Source organism: Echinops telfairi, unplaced genomic scaffold (genome assembly GCF_000313985.2).
Source record: "Echinops telfairi isolate 266 unplaced genomic scaffold, ASM31398v2 ScPeMD7_3533;HRSCAF=4204_0, whole genome shotgun sequence".
Taxonomy (NCBI): domain Eukaryota; kingdom Metazoa; phylum Chordata; class Mammalia; order Afrosoricida; family Tenrecidae; genus Echinops; species Echinops telfairi.
In genome coordinates, this window is record NW_022107431.1 from 38,440,258 (window position 1) to 38,454,012 (window position 13,755).

At 49.0% G+C, this 13,755-nt stretch overlaps 1 pseudogene; it reads right to left on the bottom strand.

The window, feature by feature from the left end:
* Window positions 1-13,164, bottom strand: part of LOC101654273 — a 33,952-nt pseudogene extending 20,788 nt beyond the window's left edge.
* Window positions 13,165-13,755: the final 591 nt, after the last annotated feature.

Genomic DNA, 13,755 nt, shown 5'->3' on the forward strand with positions numbered 1-13,755 from the left:
ACAAGACCACCAGCTGCTCTGAGGGAGAACAACTAGACTTTCTACTCCCATGAAGCTTTGCAGGCTCGGATACCCACAGGGCAATTCTATAGAGTTGCCCTGTCCTATAGAGTTACTGTGGGTCAGAAGTAGCTCAATGGCTGTGAGTATATTCTATATGAAATGGAAGATACGTTTTTTTCTGTTCGGTAAAACTGGCTTTCAGACTTTGATAGAGACTGTATTTAATCTGTAAACTACTTTGAATGATTGACACCTCAGCAATATTGAATCTTCTAGTCTGTAAAATGGGATGCCTTTCTAGTATCTTGGTCTTCTTTAATTTCTTTTAGCAATGTTTTTAGTTTTCAGTGTGAATATCTTTCAACTCTCGGGTTAAATCTATTCCTAGGTGTTTTATTCTTTTTTAAATCATAATTTGATCTAACTTTTTAGTTTAGATGACATTTTACAAAACAAGTTTAGTTTCTATTCAATGCTTCGTGGACATTTGGTTCACGACATTGATTGCAAACCCCACCGCTCAGCAGCACCCTCCTTCCCACTTCCTCCACGTGGCCACCATCTCCCTTCTTCCAAACACTTCCTGTTTTCTGGTGTTGTCACTGGGCAAATGCTGCCTCGTTTTATTTCTCCTATCGTCGATTATTCTTCAGAGTGCGTACCTCTCTAGCACTACTGGGGCTGGGGGCTGGTGAGTGGTTCCAGGCTTAAGGGGTGTTTTCAGGGCCGAGGTCTGCAGAATTCTACCAGTCTCGATCAGGCCAGTAAGCCTGATCCTTGTTCGTTGAGTTGTTACAAAGTTTTCTCCCACTACATCCAGGATTTTCTGTTTCCAATCCTTTCAGGACAGCCAGCAGTGACAGCCAGGCACCATCTAGTTCTTTTAGTCTCACGGTGACTCTATAGGACAGGATAGCAATGTCCCTGTAGGTTTTTGAGACTGTAATTCTTTACAGGAGTAGAAAGTATTTTTCTCCCACAGAGCAGCTGGCTTTCGAACTGCTGACCTGGTGGTTAACAGCACAGTGTTTAACCCTGCACCACTAGGGCTCCTTAAGAATTATTCCCATGTTTCTTTGATTTTCTTCACTCTCCCAAGTCTTAAAAGTATATATATATGTGTGTGTGTGTATGTGTGTGTGTGTGTATATACATATGTATGTAGTATATCCTACTCACCACACTTGGATATAAAACACTAACTTTGTAGACTGTTGTTGTTGTTGTTGGGTGACACTGAGTCCGTTGTGACCCATCACCACCCTCTGCACAACAGAATGAAACGCTGCCCGGTCCTGTGCCGCCCTCACAATCACTCTCATGCTTCGGTCCATTGACAGCCACTGTGTCAATCATCTTGTTGAGGGTCTTCCTCTTTTTTTGCTGCCCCTCTACTTTTCCAAACATGATGTCTTTCGCCAGGGCCTGATCCTACCTGACAACATGTCCAAAGCATGTAAGGTGAAATCTACATGCTCTAAGGAACAGTCTGACTATCACTCTAAGACAGATCGATTAGTCCTTTTGACAGCCCGTGGTACTTTGAACAGCCTTTGCTGCACCACACTTCAAACATGGCTTCTTCGAGCTTCCTTATTCAATGGTCACCTTTCACACACATATGAGGCAATGAAAAACGCCCTGGCTTGCAGGAGGTGTGCCTTAGCATCACCTCCCTGCTGTTCCACACTGTAAAGAGGTCTTGGGCAGCAGGTTTGCCCAGTGCAACACAGCATTTGATTTTTTTCTTTTTCTTATTTGATCCCTTGACTGCTGCTTGATTGAAAAGATCTCAACCTTGGAAATCCTATGAGGCGTTTGTTTCTACGCTGTCGTATAGGGTTTCTATGAGTCGACACAGACTTGCTGGCAGTCAGTTTGATATGATGGCAGGGCAACAGTATCCACACCAAAAGGCTGGAAACAATCCCTATGTTCTTCATGGATTAAGTCTTTAAATAAATTGTGGTTCATCTGGATAATGTGAATGTGAAAAAGGGAAGAGTTGTACAGTCATCACCATAGTCAGTTTTAGAACATTTTCTTCATTATTGTATTCCTCATTATTAGCTTCCCATCCCCTCCCCCCCCCACCTTCCCTGCCATATCCCTAAAGAACCATTAATCCAATTACTGTCCCCAATTACTGGATTGACACATCCTGGATTTCATATACGGAAAACATTTTCTAAAGAACCTAACAACAACAACAATCTAATACAGATAAGATGAAAATGAAGAGAAAACAGAAAATATCAAAAGCTCGAACAAACATAAATATATCACAAGAAAGATCAACTAAAATAGTTTTAAAATGGGTCAAAAGGGAGATCGATGATATTACATTTTGACCTACCCATGTCTGCCATAATTGACTTTACAATGTTCTCTCTCTGATACCAAGGCTCTTCACAACCCTCAATTTTGATCAGAGAAGAGTCACTGGAGGCTTAACCCACATGTGGGCCCTGCAAATAGATATCCGGCTTCCACTGTCATCTATATCCTACTGCAAACCAGGTGTTCACAATTTGAACTTGATACCACTCCTTCTTTAGACTTGGGTTATTATTATTTACAGTCCTTGTATCGCACATGCTGGTATGCTTCTTCCATGTGGACTTAGTTGATACCTCACTTAGATGACTGCTTGTTGGGGCCAGGCACCATCTAGCTTCTTCACCACACTTTGCTACAGCACCCATGTCTTAAGTGATCTCTTCATAAGGGTGCACATCAAGCAGGGCATGTCATAAGAACTAAGTGTCCTTAGATTGGTGCTAGAATTAAGTACAAGCCCAGAATCCATTCATGCAGCTATAGTTTATATATGTCTCTGGTTCACCTTAAATAAAGGCATATTTTTTTCATTATCATCTTATGTTGGAGAACATTATCAATCATTTCTCTGGGGCATCACTTCCACGGCCATCAAGTCAATGTTGACTCATAGTGACCACAGCGCAGGGTCCAACTGCCCCTGTGAGTCTCTGAGTCTGCAAATCTTCACACAAGAGTAGAAAGCCTCATCCTTCCTCACCCTTCAGTGGAGATTGCTGGTGGTTTCAAACTGTTGACCTTGTAGTTAGCAGAACAATGCAGAACCATGATGCATTGGCAGTGTCATTAGTTTATTCAGTGGTATAGAATTTAAAACAGGAGGGCGGGAGGGGAAAAAAGAGAAGCTGATACCAAGGGCCCAAGTAGAAAGAAAATGTTTTGGAAATGATGACACCATCTGTACAAATATGCTTGATACAATTGATGTATGGATTATTATAAGAGCTGTAAAAGCCCCGAATAAATGATTTATTAAAATAAAAATAACTAAACTAAGATAAGAAAAGATTACACAAGTATAGGCCAGCTATCAATCACAATACATTAATTGTTAACTTATACAGATTAAATTCTTAAGTGACTAGACACTATTTACACAAACAACGGGGGTTGGTGATAGGGCAGATCTTCCAATACTAATTCACAATGGCAGGGCCACACCTACCAGATTAATATATATCATAATGAAACAAGGGGGGCATTAAAATAGTAAGTATATGGTAGTGCCGGGCCACCATTCATTGGTCATTGTGCTTTTTTACTTAGAGATCTTGTAAATCAATTTTTCTTCCCTTCCCCCACCCCCCCAAAGGAATAATGGGATCCCAGAAAGACAAAACTTTAAGCTCTTCCTCATCCCTGAGGATGTCCAAGAAGCTCCTCCTGTTCAAAGTTCAAAGCTAATCACACAATGGCAGAGAGAGTGGGATCCCCAACTCAGATAACGAGATGTCCTTAAGTGTGCCTTCCGATGCCGACCTAGCAACTTGACTGCCTCAGGACCTAAAGTTCCGTGACCATTGTAAATGCTTTGCTCGGTACTGTTTAGACCCTGGCTCGGTCTGGAAAAGTGAATCACTCTCAAAATTAGGGCAAAACGCAAGACCTCCTGGCTGTTTTCAGGACAGTGGTTACACTGCCAGCCTAAGTGCTCCCTGAGGCTATGATGGATGGAGGAGGAAGGCTGGAGAGAAGACTGACAGCTGACTGTAGTTCCTGAACACCTTAAAAATGGGTGCATGGGGTCGGGAAAGTGCCTGGGCTAAAGTAGGGTTGCCACAGCTCTGCCTCTGGCTACAGCACTTACATTTCATTAGCTAGGGCTACCTTTGTCGGCTTGGACCCTATCATCTCAAGCCTGAGTCGTCCTGTAGGTCAGATTTGGATCAAGACTACTGGCCTGGACCAGGGAGGCCAAGGGCGCAGCTCTGCAAAGGAAGCATACAAACACTGTCACTGACAAGACCCATGGGACACGGCCCTGTCTAAGCTCTCAGAGCACTACCCACCTTGGAGTAAGATCTCCCTTTGCCCAGAGATTTGGCAAATCATCTCTAATTATTACACTAATTTGTTTTTTAATTTCACTAATTTTTATCGAGAGACTCTTTGCCCTCTATCTAGGATACCCAACTCATCTTGACGGGCTTCCCTCAAAGCATGCTTCAAAACAACTGTGTTAGGGAGAGCTTTACCACCACCAGGAAGAAGAGCTGGCGTAGAACGCATCCTTTGGACCCAGGGCCCCTGTAAAAAACAAAACAAAATTGTGTTCTCTGCAGACCCCTTCCTTCAGCCTCCACATTCAGCACATCGACTGGAGGCTCACAGGCACTACCATGGGTCTTCCTTACTATCAAACGCTCAGACCCGCCTCCACCAGCATCCTCATTCTACCCCTGAGCAAGAGTGGCTGCGCTCACACCAGGTTCCACAAAGGCCATCCCAGAAGCACCCTGTTCCTAGAACAGGATTTGTATACCCAAATTCTTGGTCCTAGGGGACAGCCAATAGCGCAACAATTGCTTACTGAGTCCTGGGACCAGTGCTATAAGCAATACTAGAATATACAACATAGTCCTCAAGCTGCAGGTACTTACAAGCTGGCAGAGAAAGGAACACATGTATACATTGTGTACAATATACACAGTAGTTACTCTTTGAGAGGAAAGTTAAGGGGAAGGTTACATAGGAGAGGAATTGACAAGTAGGGGAAATAAGTTGTGCCTTTATGGAGAAGTGGCATTTGAGTGTCACCTTAAAGCTTCCCCTAGCTGTGTGCAGTCGGGAGTAGGGAGAGAATGGAGAGGTTTTCTGAGTACCGGAGGCCTGTTGTGTTAGTCTGGGTAGACTATAGAAACAAATCCATGGACACACACATGTGAATAAGAAAGAAATTTATATACAAGAGCAATTGAACATTGAGAAAACATCCCAGCCCAGCCCAGATCAAGTCTATAAGTCCGATATTAGCCCATATGTCTGATATCAATCTATAAAGTCTTCTTCAGACTTATAAAACATATGTAATGATGGAGAATGCAGGAAGATCACAGGCCAGTGAGTGGAAAGTCTTTGGATCCAGTGGCATTGTAAGCATCTCAGCACTGGCAGGGGTCTCCACGTGGCTTCTCTGGCTTCAGAGGTCTGGTTGCATCAGGGTGGGTCTACATGGCTTCTCCAACTTAGGGCACTAGCATAGTTCCATGTGTCTTGTCAGCTGCAATGTCTTCCAGGGAGTCGCTGAGAGAGAGATGGCTCCTGCCTCCAAGGAGGATTTCCCAGAATTCTCACGAGTAGGCCACGCCCACAGGGAAGCCTCATTGGCTATGCTCTGATTGACAAGTTAGACTCCACCCCTCCACTCGTAATCCTCTCAAAATGACAATTTTATAGCACCATACCTGTCATGGATGCAGGAGCCTATGTAAGCATTTCCTGCCAACTGTCAGTGTACACCGGACAGTGCAGTCAGGGATTAGGAAAGGCAGACAGGAAGAGGGCAGCTCCAAGGCATTTCATGTTGATGTTGAGTGCTTCGGATTCAGACTCAGTGATCCTATGTGGCAGACTAATGCAGGCGGGGAGGGGAGGGGGGGTGCTTGGCAATCTTTACAGAAGCAGGTCAAGTGGGTTTGAACCACCAACCTCCTGGGTAGCAGCTGAGTCCTTCACTATTGCACCTCTAGGGCTCCTTCACATCTTGTTAGTGAATCCGAAAAAGCCTTTAAAAGAAACTCAAGGACACAAATGCCACCCTGAACAATTCCCTGATTAACCTGAAGTGCTCACTCTGGGTAAACAGTGACTTGCTCATCAGTGAGATCTTATCTCTGATGTTACCTTTTTCTTTCTTTTATTATTCACAATTGAGCTCTGGATGTCAGCCGAGACTTTCAGCAGAGGAGTGCTTCCACCTTCAGACCTTCACTGTTTTGCTTTAGCACCTGAAATACCATGAAATACCACCACCCCTTCTGTTCAAGAGGGGTATGTGTGTAAACCGCACACTCCAGGTGTTCCCTATTAAAATTCCAATACGGTTACCCCAGGAGGAATGGGGCTTGCATCCTTTCTCCCCCTAAGTCACATATTTGCCTTAGGTTTGCCTTACTGGTGGTGTAGTAGGCTGTGCATTGAACTGCTAATCACAAGGTCAGTGGTAGGAAGAAAAGGGGCTTTCTACTCCCATAACCAGTTTTCTATCCTCTCAGAAACTGACAGGGGCAGTGCTCCCCTGTCCCATAGGGTGCTGTGAGTTGGTATTGATTTGATGGCAATGAGATTGAGGGTACTCCAGTAAAGATTTAAAGTCTAGGAAACCCAAAGGGGCCATTCACTTCTGTCCTAGAGGGTGCTTTGAGTTGGAGGTGACTGGAGGGAGAGCAGGCTGCTTGTTTGTTTTTACTATTCCTTAGCTGAGACTGGCAGGTGTCCTCGTGGTGAAATGCTTACTCATTGGGCTGTTAACTGCAAGGTCAGCAGTTTGAAACACCAGCCGCTCTGAGGGAGGTGTGGCTTTGTACTCCGATAACAGTTCCAGTCTTAGAAACCCACAGGGGCAGTTCTACCCTGACCTATAGAGTCACTGTGAGTTGGCATCAACTCCGTGGCAGTGCGTTTGGCTGGGTGGCTAAGTCAGAGAGGTAGAGATGGATGGGGTGACGGTTTATTTAAAGGAAAGAGAAGGAAGATTCTGGATCTGGGATGCTCTCTGGGGTGGACAAGCAGCTGCTGCCAGTGTCCGCTCAAAGCCTCTATCTGTTCTCTGTACCACAGAACTTGCAGCCTCACTGATGACAAAGGGGGAGTTTAGACGCCCCCCCCTACCCTCCCCGCAAGGGGTCAAATGGGCAGCCTCAGGGAGTCTACTCTTCCCAACTCATTCCCCTTATTCTACCTACGTTGTAACCTCTCCCAAATTCCTTTTCCTGATTTATCAGGAGAGTCCGGTCCCTGGCAAGGGACACCACTCGATAAAGTGGAGAGTAAGTGAAGAAGAAGACGCTGGTGGGGGAGGAGGGTGCGGGCCTGGCAGTGTCTCCTGTCATTCTCAGGTTCTTTAGCCAACTCGGGGCTCCTCACCCCACCACCGCTGTCCCAGTGCCTGCTGCTTCCTTTCCCTCTCTCACAGGCCACACGGCTCCCCTCCGCAAACCTTAGGTTTTAAACTTTCCTCTTCCTCCACCAGGGGTCGGCTTTGTTTCTTTTTTTCCAATCTCTTGCAGTTCCCCCAAGGAATCTTGGCCTGGGGAACAGATCTTGTGGGGTCTTGGAAAAATCGGGAGCAGCCTGCGTGGAGTTGCGATTTGGAGACCGTTGTGCGAAAAGGAGGGAGCATCAGTGCCTGGAGAAACGCTAGTTCTCCGTCCATCCCCCACTTGCCTGGTCTCTGTCCCAAGTTTGAGATGGAGCTCACCTCCTGGGTGAGGTTACCAGGGAGGGTTGGGGAGCGGTGGGAGAGTGAGGAGGATGCCAAGTGCCCGCTGTATATTTAGGGGCGGGTTACTCAATAAACAAGGTAAGCAGTGGCTTACCTGCATTGACTTATACCCCTTTGTTGAGCGATTTCACTTTCACCCTACCACACCAAACATTCCATTCTAAGAATGGTTTGCATTTGTCTCCCAACCCCACCATACCTTCCTACAGGATCAAGCCCTCTATTCTATCCGAGTGTAGTTAGTCCCTGCCAAGAAACCCCAGTGGTGAGACGTCTGGTACCACAAGGTGGGTGGTTCAAATGCAGCTGCTGCTGAGAAAGAAGCTGCTTGCTTCCGTAAAAGTTTACAGAGCCTTGGAAGTCTATATGGGGTCGACTATGAGTCCGAAACGACTTGATGGCAGTGGGTAATGGGACAGGAACAGAGTCCCCATTAAACAAGATGCAAAAAAAAAAAATCCTCCCTGGCATCAAGTCCATTCAGACTTGTCCCCCCTACAGGGCAGGGTAGAACTGCCCGACAGGTTTCCAAGACTGCAATTGTTGGAGAAATCAGAAAGCCTTTTTCCGTTGGAATGGCTGCTGTTTTTGAACTGTTGACCTGGGTTAGCAGCCCAAAGTATAACCCACTAGAACATAAGCAGGGGTTCATTTGCACTTACTTGCTAATCTGCAGTGAACAGTTTCATGTGAAGACAGACGTGCTGATCCCCAAGTGAAACTGTTCACCGTGAATTAGTAAAGCAGCACCAGTAGCCTGTGTTTACTTTGCTTACTGAGTCATCCCTAGTTGTACTATAAAAGGTTTCCGCCCAGAGGCCCCCCCCCATACCAGGTGAGCAGAGTCTTGGTCCCCCACCTGGGTCCTAAACTAGGTACCATGCTGGACACCTGCGCTCTGCAGGCGTGGGCCAGGCCTGTAAGACTAGGTGGGCAAGGCCCAAGTGCAGCTGCCAGCTCTGTGACCCCAAGGGACTTACCAGATGGTCGGGTACTAGTGCTAGACCAGGCAAAAGCAGTCAAAGCCCACTTCCCACCCAACCCAGGGGGAGGGGGCATTCATCTCCCGAAAGCTCTCTTCCTCTTCATGTTCCCTTCCAATTTGTGCTTCTCTGGCTGCAAACCAAGAGAGGCACCCAAATATCAAAGTCAAGGCAAGTCAACAGCGTGTGGCTCGAGCGCTCCCCCCTCCCCCATTGAAATCGTGTTTCAAAACAACATGGTGACTTTTGGACAAGATTTTTCTGTGTCACCCGCCCCACAATAGAGAAGCAATGAATGCACTGGTGAAATGTTTGGCTGTGTCAAACCCAGTCCCGCAGCCTGGCTTGGGCCAGCAATGAAGCTCCGCTTTGTGTTATGTTCACGGAGAAGATATTAATTAAAAGAAATACATGATTAAAAAGTAATGAGTTGAATAAAAATTATCTCAGCTCATTTTCTGATTATGTTAATTGTTAAAAACCCTTCAATCACGCCGTTGCAGTCAATGGGCTTTAATGTGAAATTAGTGGGCTCTTGATAACTTACAGTCCAGAATAATCCTGGCGGTTTAGTCATCATTCCTAATAAAAAGGATGTTGCTAAGAACAGAAAATTTTACATGATTTTGATACATTCAGCCCTTCCCCCAACGTGTCATTAAAATTTAAAAAAAAAAGAAAAGTCTTTGCCTGCCCGCGATTCCCAACTTCTTCCACTAGATCGACAAGGGCCATGGCTGGGACTTGAGTTTGTGTTTGTTCGCCAACACGTCCGCGGAGGCTGGTTCCCGGCTCCTCTGCCTGAAGCCTTGGGGAGACTCAGCACACATCTGGACCTGGCTCCCTCGTTCCCCGGGCTGGGTCTGGGGGTGGCCGCACGCCTGCTTGGGGCCCGGGTCGCCGAGGGGCGGGCTAGCCGGGCTGTGCATAAACTTGTCTGGACGTCCGCTGTGCGCCCCGCAGCGTCGCAGGCCCTGGGCGGGCCGAATTGCGGGGCGTTTGTGTTTGTGTGTGATCGCCGCCGGCCCGCGCTGGTTCCGGGCTTTGGAAGGCTGGGTTCTCGAAAACCCATAGAAGGTGCTGAGGCCGGTGATGAGTCAAGCGAGGGATGAAACCCACCCCACCCCACCCCACCCCCGCGCCCCAGAGCCTGCTCCCCACCAAGTACCTGGGCTCTTAATAGGTTTTCATTGAATCCAAATGAAAGCTAGCGAGTTTGTACGGAATTCCAGAGTGATGGCGGCGGAGGGCACGTGGAAGCTAATCCGCTTCAGAGCCCAGATGGGTGGGGATCAGGGGCCTGTGTAGAACACTTGTGGTAGAGAGAGAGCTTTCTTTGCCCTCCTCGGCCATCTCTCACATACGATGCGTAGACATTCCACCTTAAGTGAGCCGGTGGAAAGAAATGGCCTGCAGTCTCCTCGTGACTCCGTGACACAGACTAATGCGCGCACTGGGCCTGTGGCCGCGTCTCTGAGAGACAGGTGCAACAGAGAAGGTCCTGGGTCCGGTACCTGGAGGCCCTGTGGGTGCTCAGCCGACAGTGGCTAAAGGGTGCGCCTGAGGCCCACCTGGAGCTGATAAGTCTAAGGACTCGGAACTTTCCCATTTGGGAGCTTTGACGCCCAGGAATGCAGCCACCCCACCCCTATCCCCACCCCACCCCCATCATCCAGTTCCGCTTCCAACCTCCAAAGTTGAAGGTACAACCCTCAGAACTGAGAGAGCCTGCACGTTCCAAGTTCTGCCTGAACTCATACACATATCGGACGGAAAAACGAAACCCACTGCTCGCGAGGGGACTCCGACTCCTATCCACCCTACAGGGGGAGAGCCGCTGGTGGCTTTGGAGCCAATCCGCAGACTCACCCTTAACCATCGCGCCGCTAGGGCTCCTGCACAGCCATACAAGCCTGTAGATACCGACATGCAAGTTTTTGAGTGGGGAGGAGGGGTGATCTCGGTGTGTTACAGACTACTTCCTGGAGCCCCATACTCCGGGGTCTGGAAGGGCCCTTTTTCCCCCTCCACATTTCTGTCGCTAAACTGGTCTATCTGGACGGGGAGGGGCTTGGTGCTTTAACTCTTTTTGTTTTTCTGACCCGTTCAAAAGTGAAATTTTGTTTCGAGGCATTTTTCAGTAAAAAAATGTTGATGCATATACGATATGTTTCACCTGTTTATCGTGTGTCCTCCTGCTAAACAAATCCAAACGGCCGCCGGTGGGGCGGGGAAGTGACTAAGGACTCACTTAAGTCGGTAGCTAGAACCCCACCCGCTGCACCGCGGGAGAAAGAGGCCAGTCGGCTTCCCTAAGGATGGCAGTCTGGGAAGCCCCACTGGGCAGTCCTCCTTTGTCCTCTGGGGTAGCTGTGAGGCAATGGGTGTGATTTGGTTTTAAACAGCGACTGCCCTGGGGCTGGTTGAGACCAGTCCGGAGGCTAATAATTCTCCCGTGCTCGACTTTCTATTAGCATCCACGGTAGGCTGAGGAGCGTTTTAATAAATAACAATGAATGGGAATGGCATCGAGAGGGCTTGTCGGCAACATTTAAAAGCCAATAGAGTTTATAATTCTACTCTATCATTTCTTATTGATTAGAGTAATCAAGATAAAAAGCTAGCCGGGCTCTGAGAACTTCAGCGGCATATCATTAAAGATAAGAGTCAGTTAATTCTGGAGCTGGGGTAATGTGGCTGAAATGAAGAGTTCATTTGCATGAAATGCTGAGCCCAGTAACAAGGGGACAAAAATCACTAATTAGGACTGCAGAGTGTCGCCCTCTCTGCAAGCACCCTTTCTAGACTGAGGACGAAGCCATCATCCGCATTTATGTAAATCTGGGGTGGGACGACCGCTCTAGTTCAGCGGAACGACAGTAATTATTACTCCCGCTGGTCACAGCCATCCTCTCAGGCCAGGGCTGCCAAACCTAGGTGGGAAAGACAGCTCCTCCTTCTCTCCCCTTTCAGGCCAGCCTGGAAAACGGCCCACTATCCTTTTGGGCAGCACATTGGCTAGTCCCTCCCCTGGGTGTTCACCTCCGACTCTGGCCTTTTCCTTGTGATCGCCTGGGGAGACCCCAGCTCCGGCCCAGTGCCCCAGGGTAAGAGGCTCGAGCGTCGGTCAGACCCCAAGGGAAAGGCCTCTTGTTTGAGCGAGAATATCCAGAGTCCAGGGTAAAGTACGTGACCTCCACCCAGATGGCCCCACTAGTCCCCACTGCCTACAGCAGTGTTCCGGAGGGCTGCAGCCGGCCCCAGGGCCCGCGCATTTGCACTGCGAGCGCACAGGCCCGCGAACACGTGCAGTGGGCGCCTGGGTGTGCGGGAATGTGTGCATGCCAGGCAGCGTGTGCATGATGTTGGATACAGTGAGTCGGGGTTTGTGTAACTGGGTATGTGTCTTTGCTGAGTGACCATGGTGTTTATGCCTGTGTACACAAATGTGTGATCATCGGTGCAAATTAGATGTAATGTAAACACGTGGTGTTTAATGTACATGTGTGTGTTATTCAGTATACAGAGTGTGATATGTGTGTGGCCGGAAGGGAAAGGATGGCCTGTTGGAGAGGTTCCCTGATGGGTGAAACGCAATTATTTTCGTGCCGGGGTGGGTGCAGGTACGCAGGACCCCGGGTCGGAGGAAGGACCACAGGTAGTGGCGGCAGCGCTTGGGCATCTCCCGACAAGTCTCTGAACTCGAAGAGGAAGGAAACGCCTTTCCCAAGGCCGAGTGCGACCGGGAAAAGCAGAGGTGGCTACAGACACACCTGGGGTAATGCAAGGGGCTACAACAAAGGCACCCCCCAAACGAGCTACTTCACACCGAGAGCGGTCAAAGGCCGCTGAATGAGCGCCATCTGCGCGCTCACACTTGGGTTCCAAGCCGTTTCTCTGCCTGAGGTGGTTCGAGACTTTCCGCACAGCGCCGTGGGGGTCCTGGGCTAGACGTCCGGGATCTGGAAACTTCTTCCTTGGGATGGGGGAAGGGGTGCCCGGCGGCCGGGCTGACCCTCCGGGAGACGCCGGGGCCGCGCCAGGAATCCAGCCCTCGGCCCGCTTTACGTCGGCCTCTTTAGAACTAACCTTGCCCTTCACTTGGCTAAGGCATAAAGGAATCAAGGCCTGTGTCAGATAATTGTAGGTGTCAGCGTGGAAAGTGGCACTGTTTGCAGACTCTCCCGGGTCTCGCTGCGGCGCTCCCGCGGCTCCGAGGCCCCTTCGCACCCCACCCCCAGCCCGGGCGCCTGGGAAAGGGGCTGAGCCCGCCGCCGGCCCACCGGCCCCAGTGCGCGTGCGCTGCGCACCTGCGCCGCGGGGCCCGGAGCCGCCGAGGGCGCGAGCGCCGGCTGCTGCGCGGGGCTGGAGGCGAAGGACGCGAGCCTTTAGCATCTACACCCCTCCAGCCCCAGCTCCAAGGACTATTTTTTGTATCGGTGCACAGCTGGGGGCTCCCCCACCACCCTCTCCCAGCGCCGCTCCATACAGAATAAAGTCAGTCTGTATTTAATGGTTATGGCGGATGTGAGGGGGATTTGGCAAAGGTAGAAGAGAGGAGGCCTTTCGTTCTCAAATATCGCCCTTTACGTCGTGTGAGTCTACCAACCCACCACGACCCCAGATTCTTGTGCGGGTGTCTGACTCGAATGACAAGCGAGCTGATTTTTTCAGTACATAGCTGGGAAATGTAGTGGGTGATAATAGAGATTTCTCTTTCATTTTTTACGCTTGACTTGGTTATTGTTGCTTTTCTTTTCCCGTGATTCCTTCTGAGGATTAGCTCTGACTTCCCCACTATTGGCGGTCAAAGTGGCCCCGACTCGGGATGACAATTGACGGGGATCAAGGGATTGCCCATTCTGTGCCTGTAAGAACGGATTCGTGCCAGAGAAACTCATCAAGTGGAGGCGGAGAATAAAGACCGTTCGGGGGTAAATGTATTCATTGAGTAGGGTTCTCCCAAATTGCTTCTAAGTTTTTTTA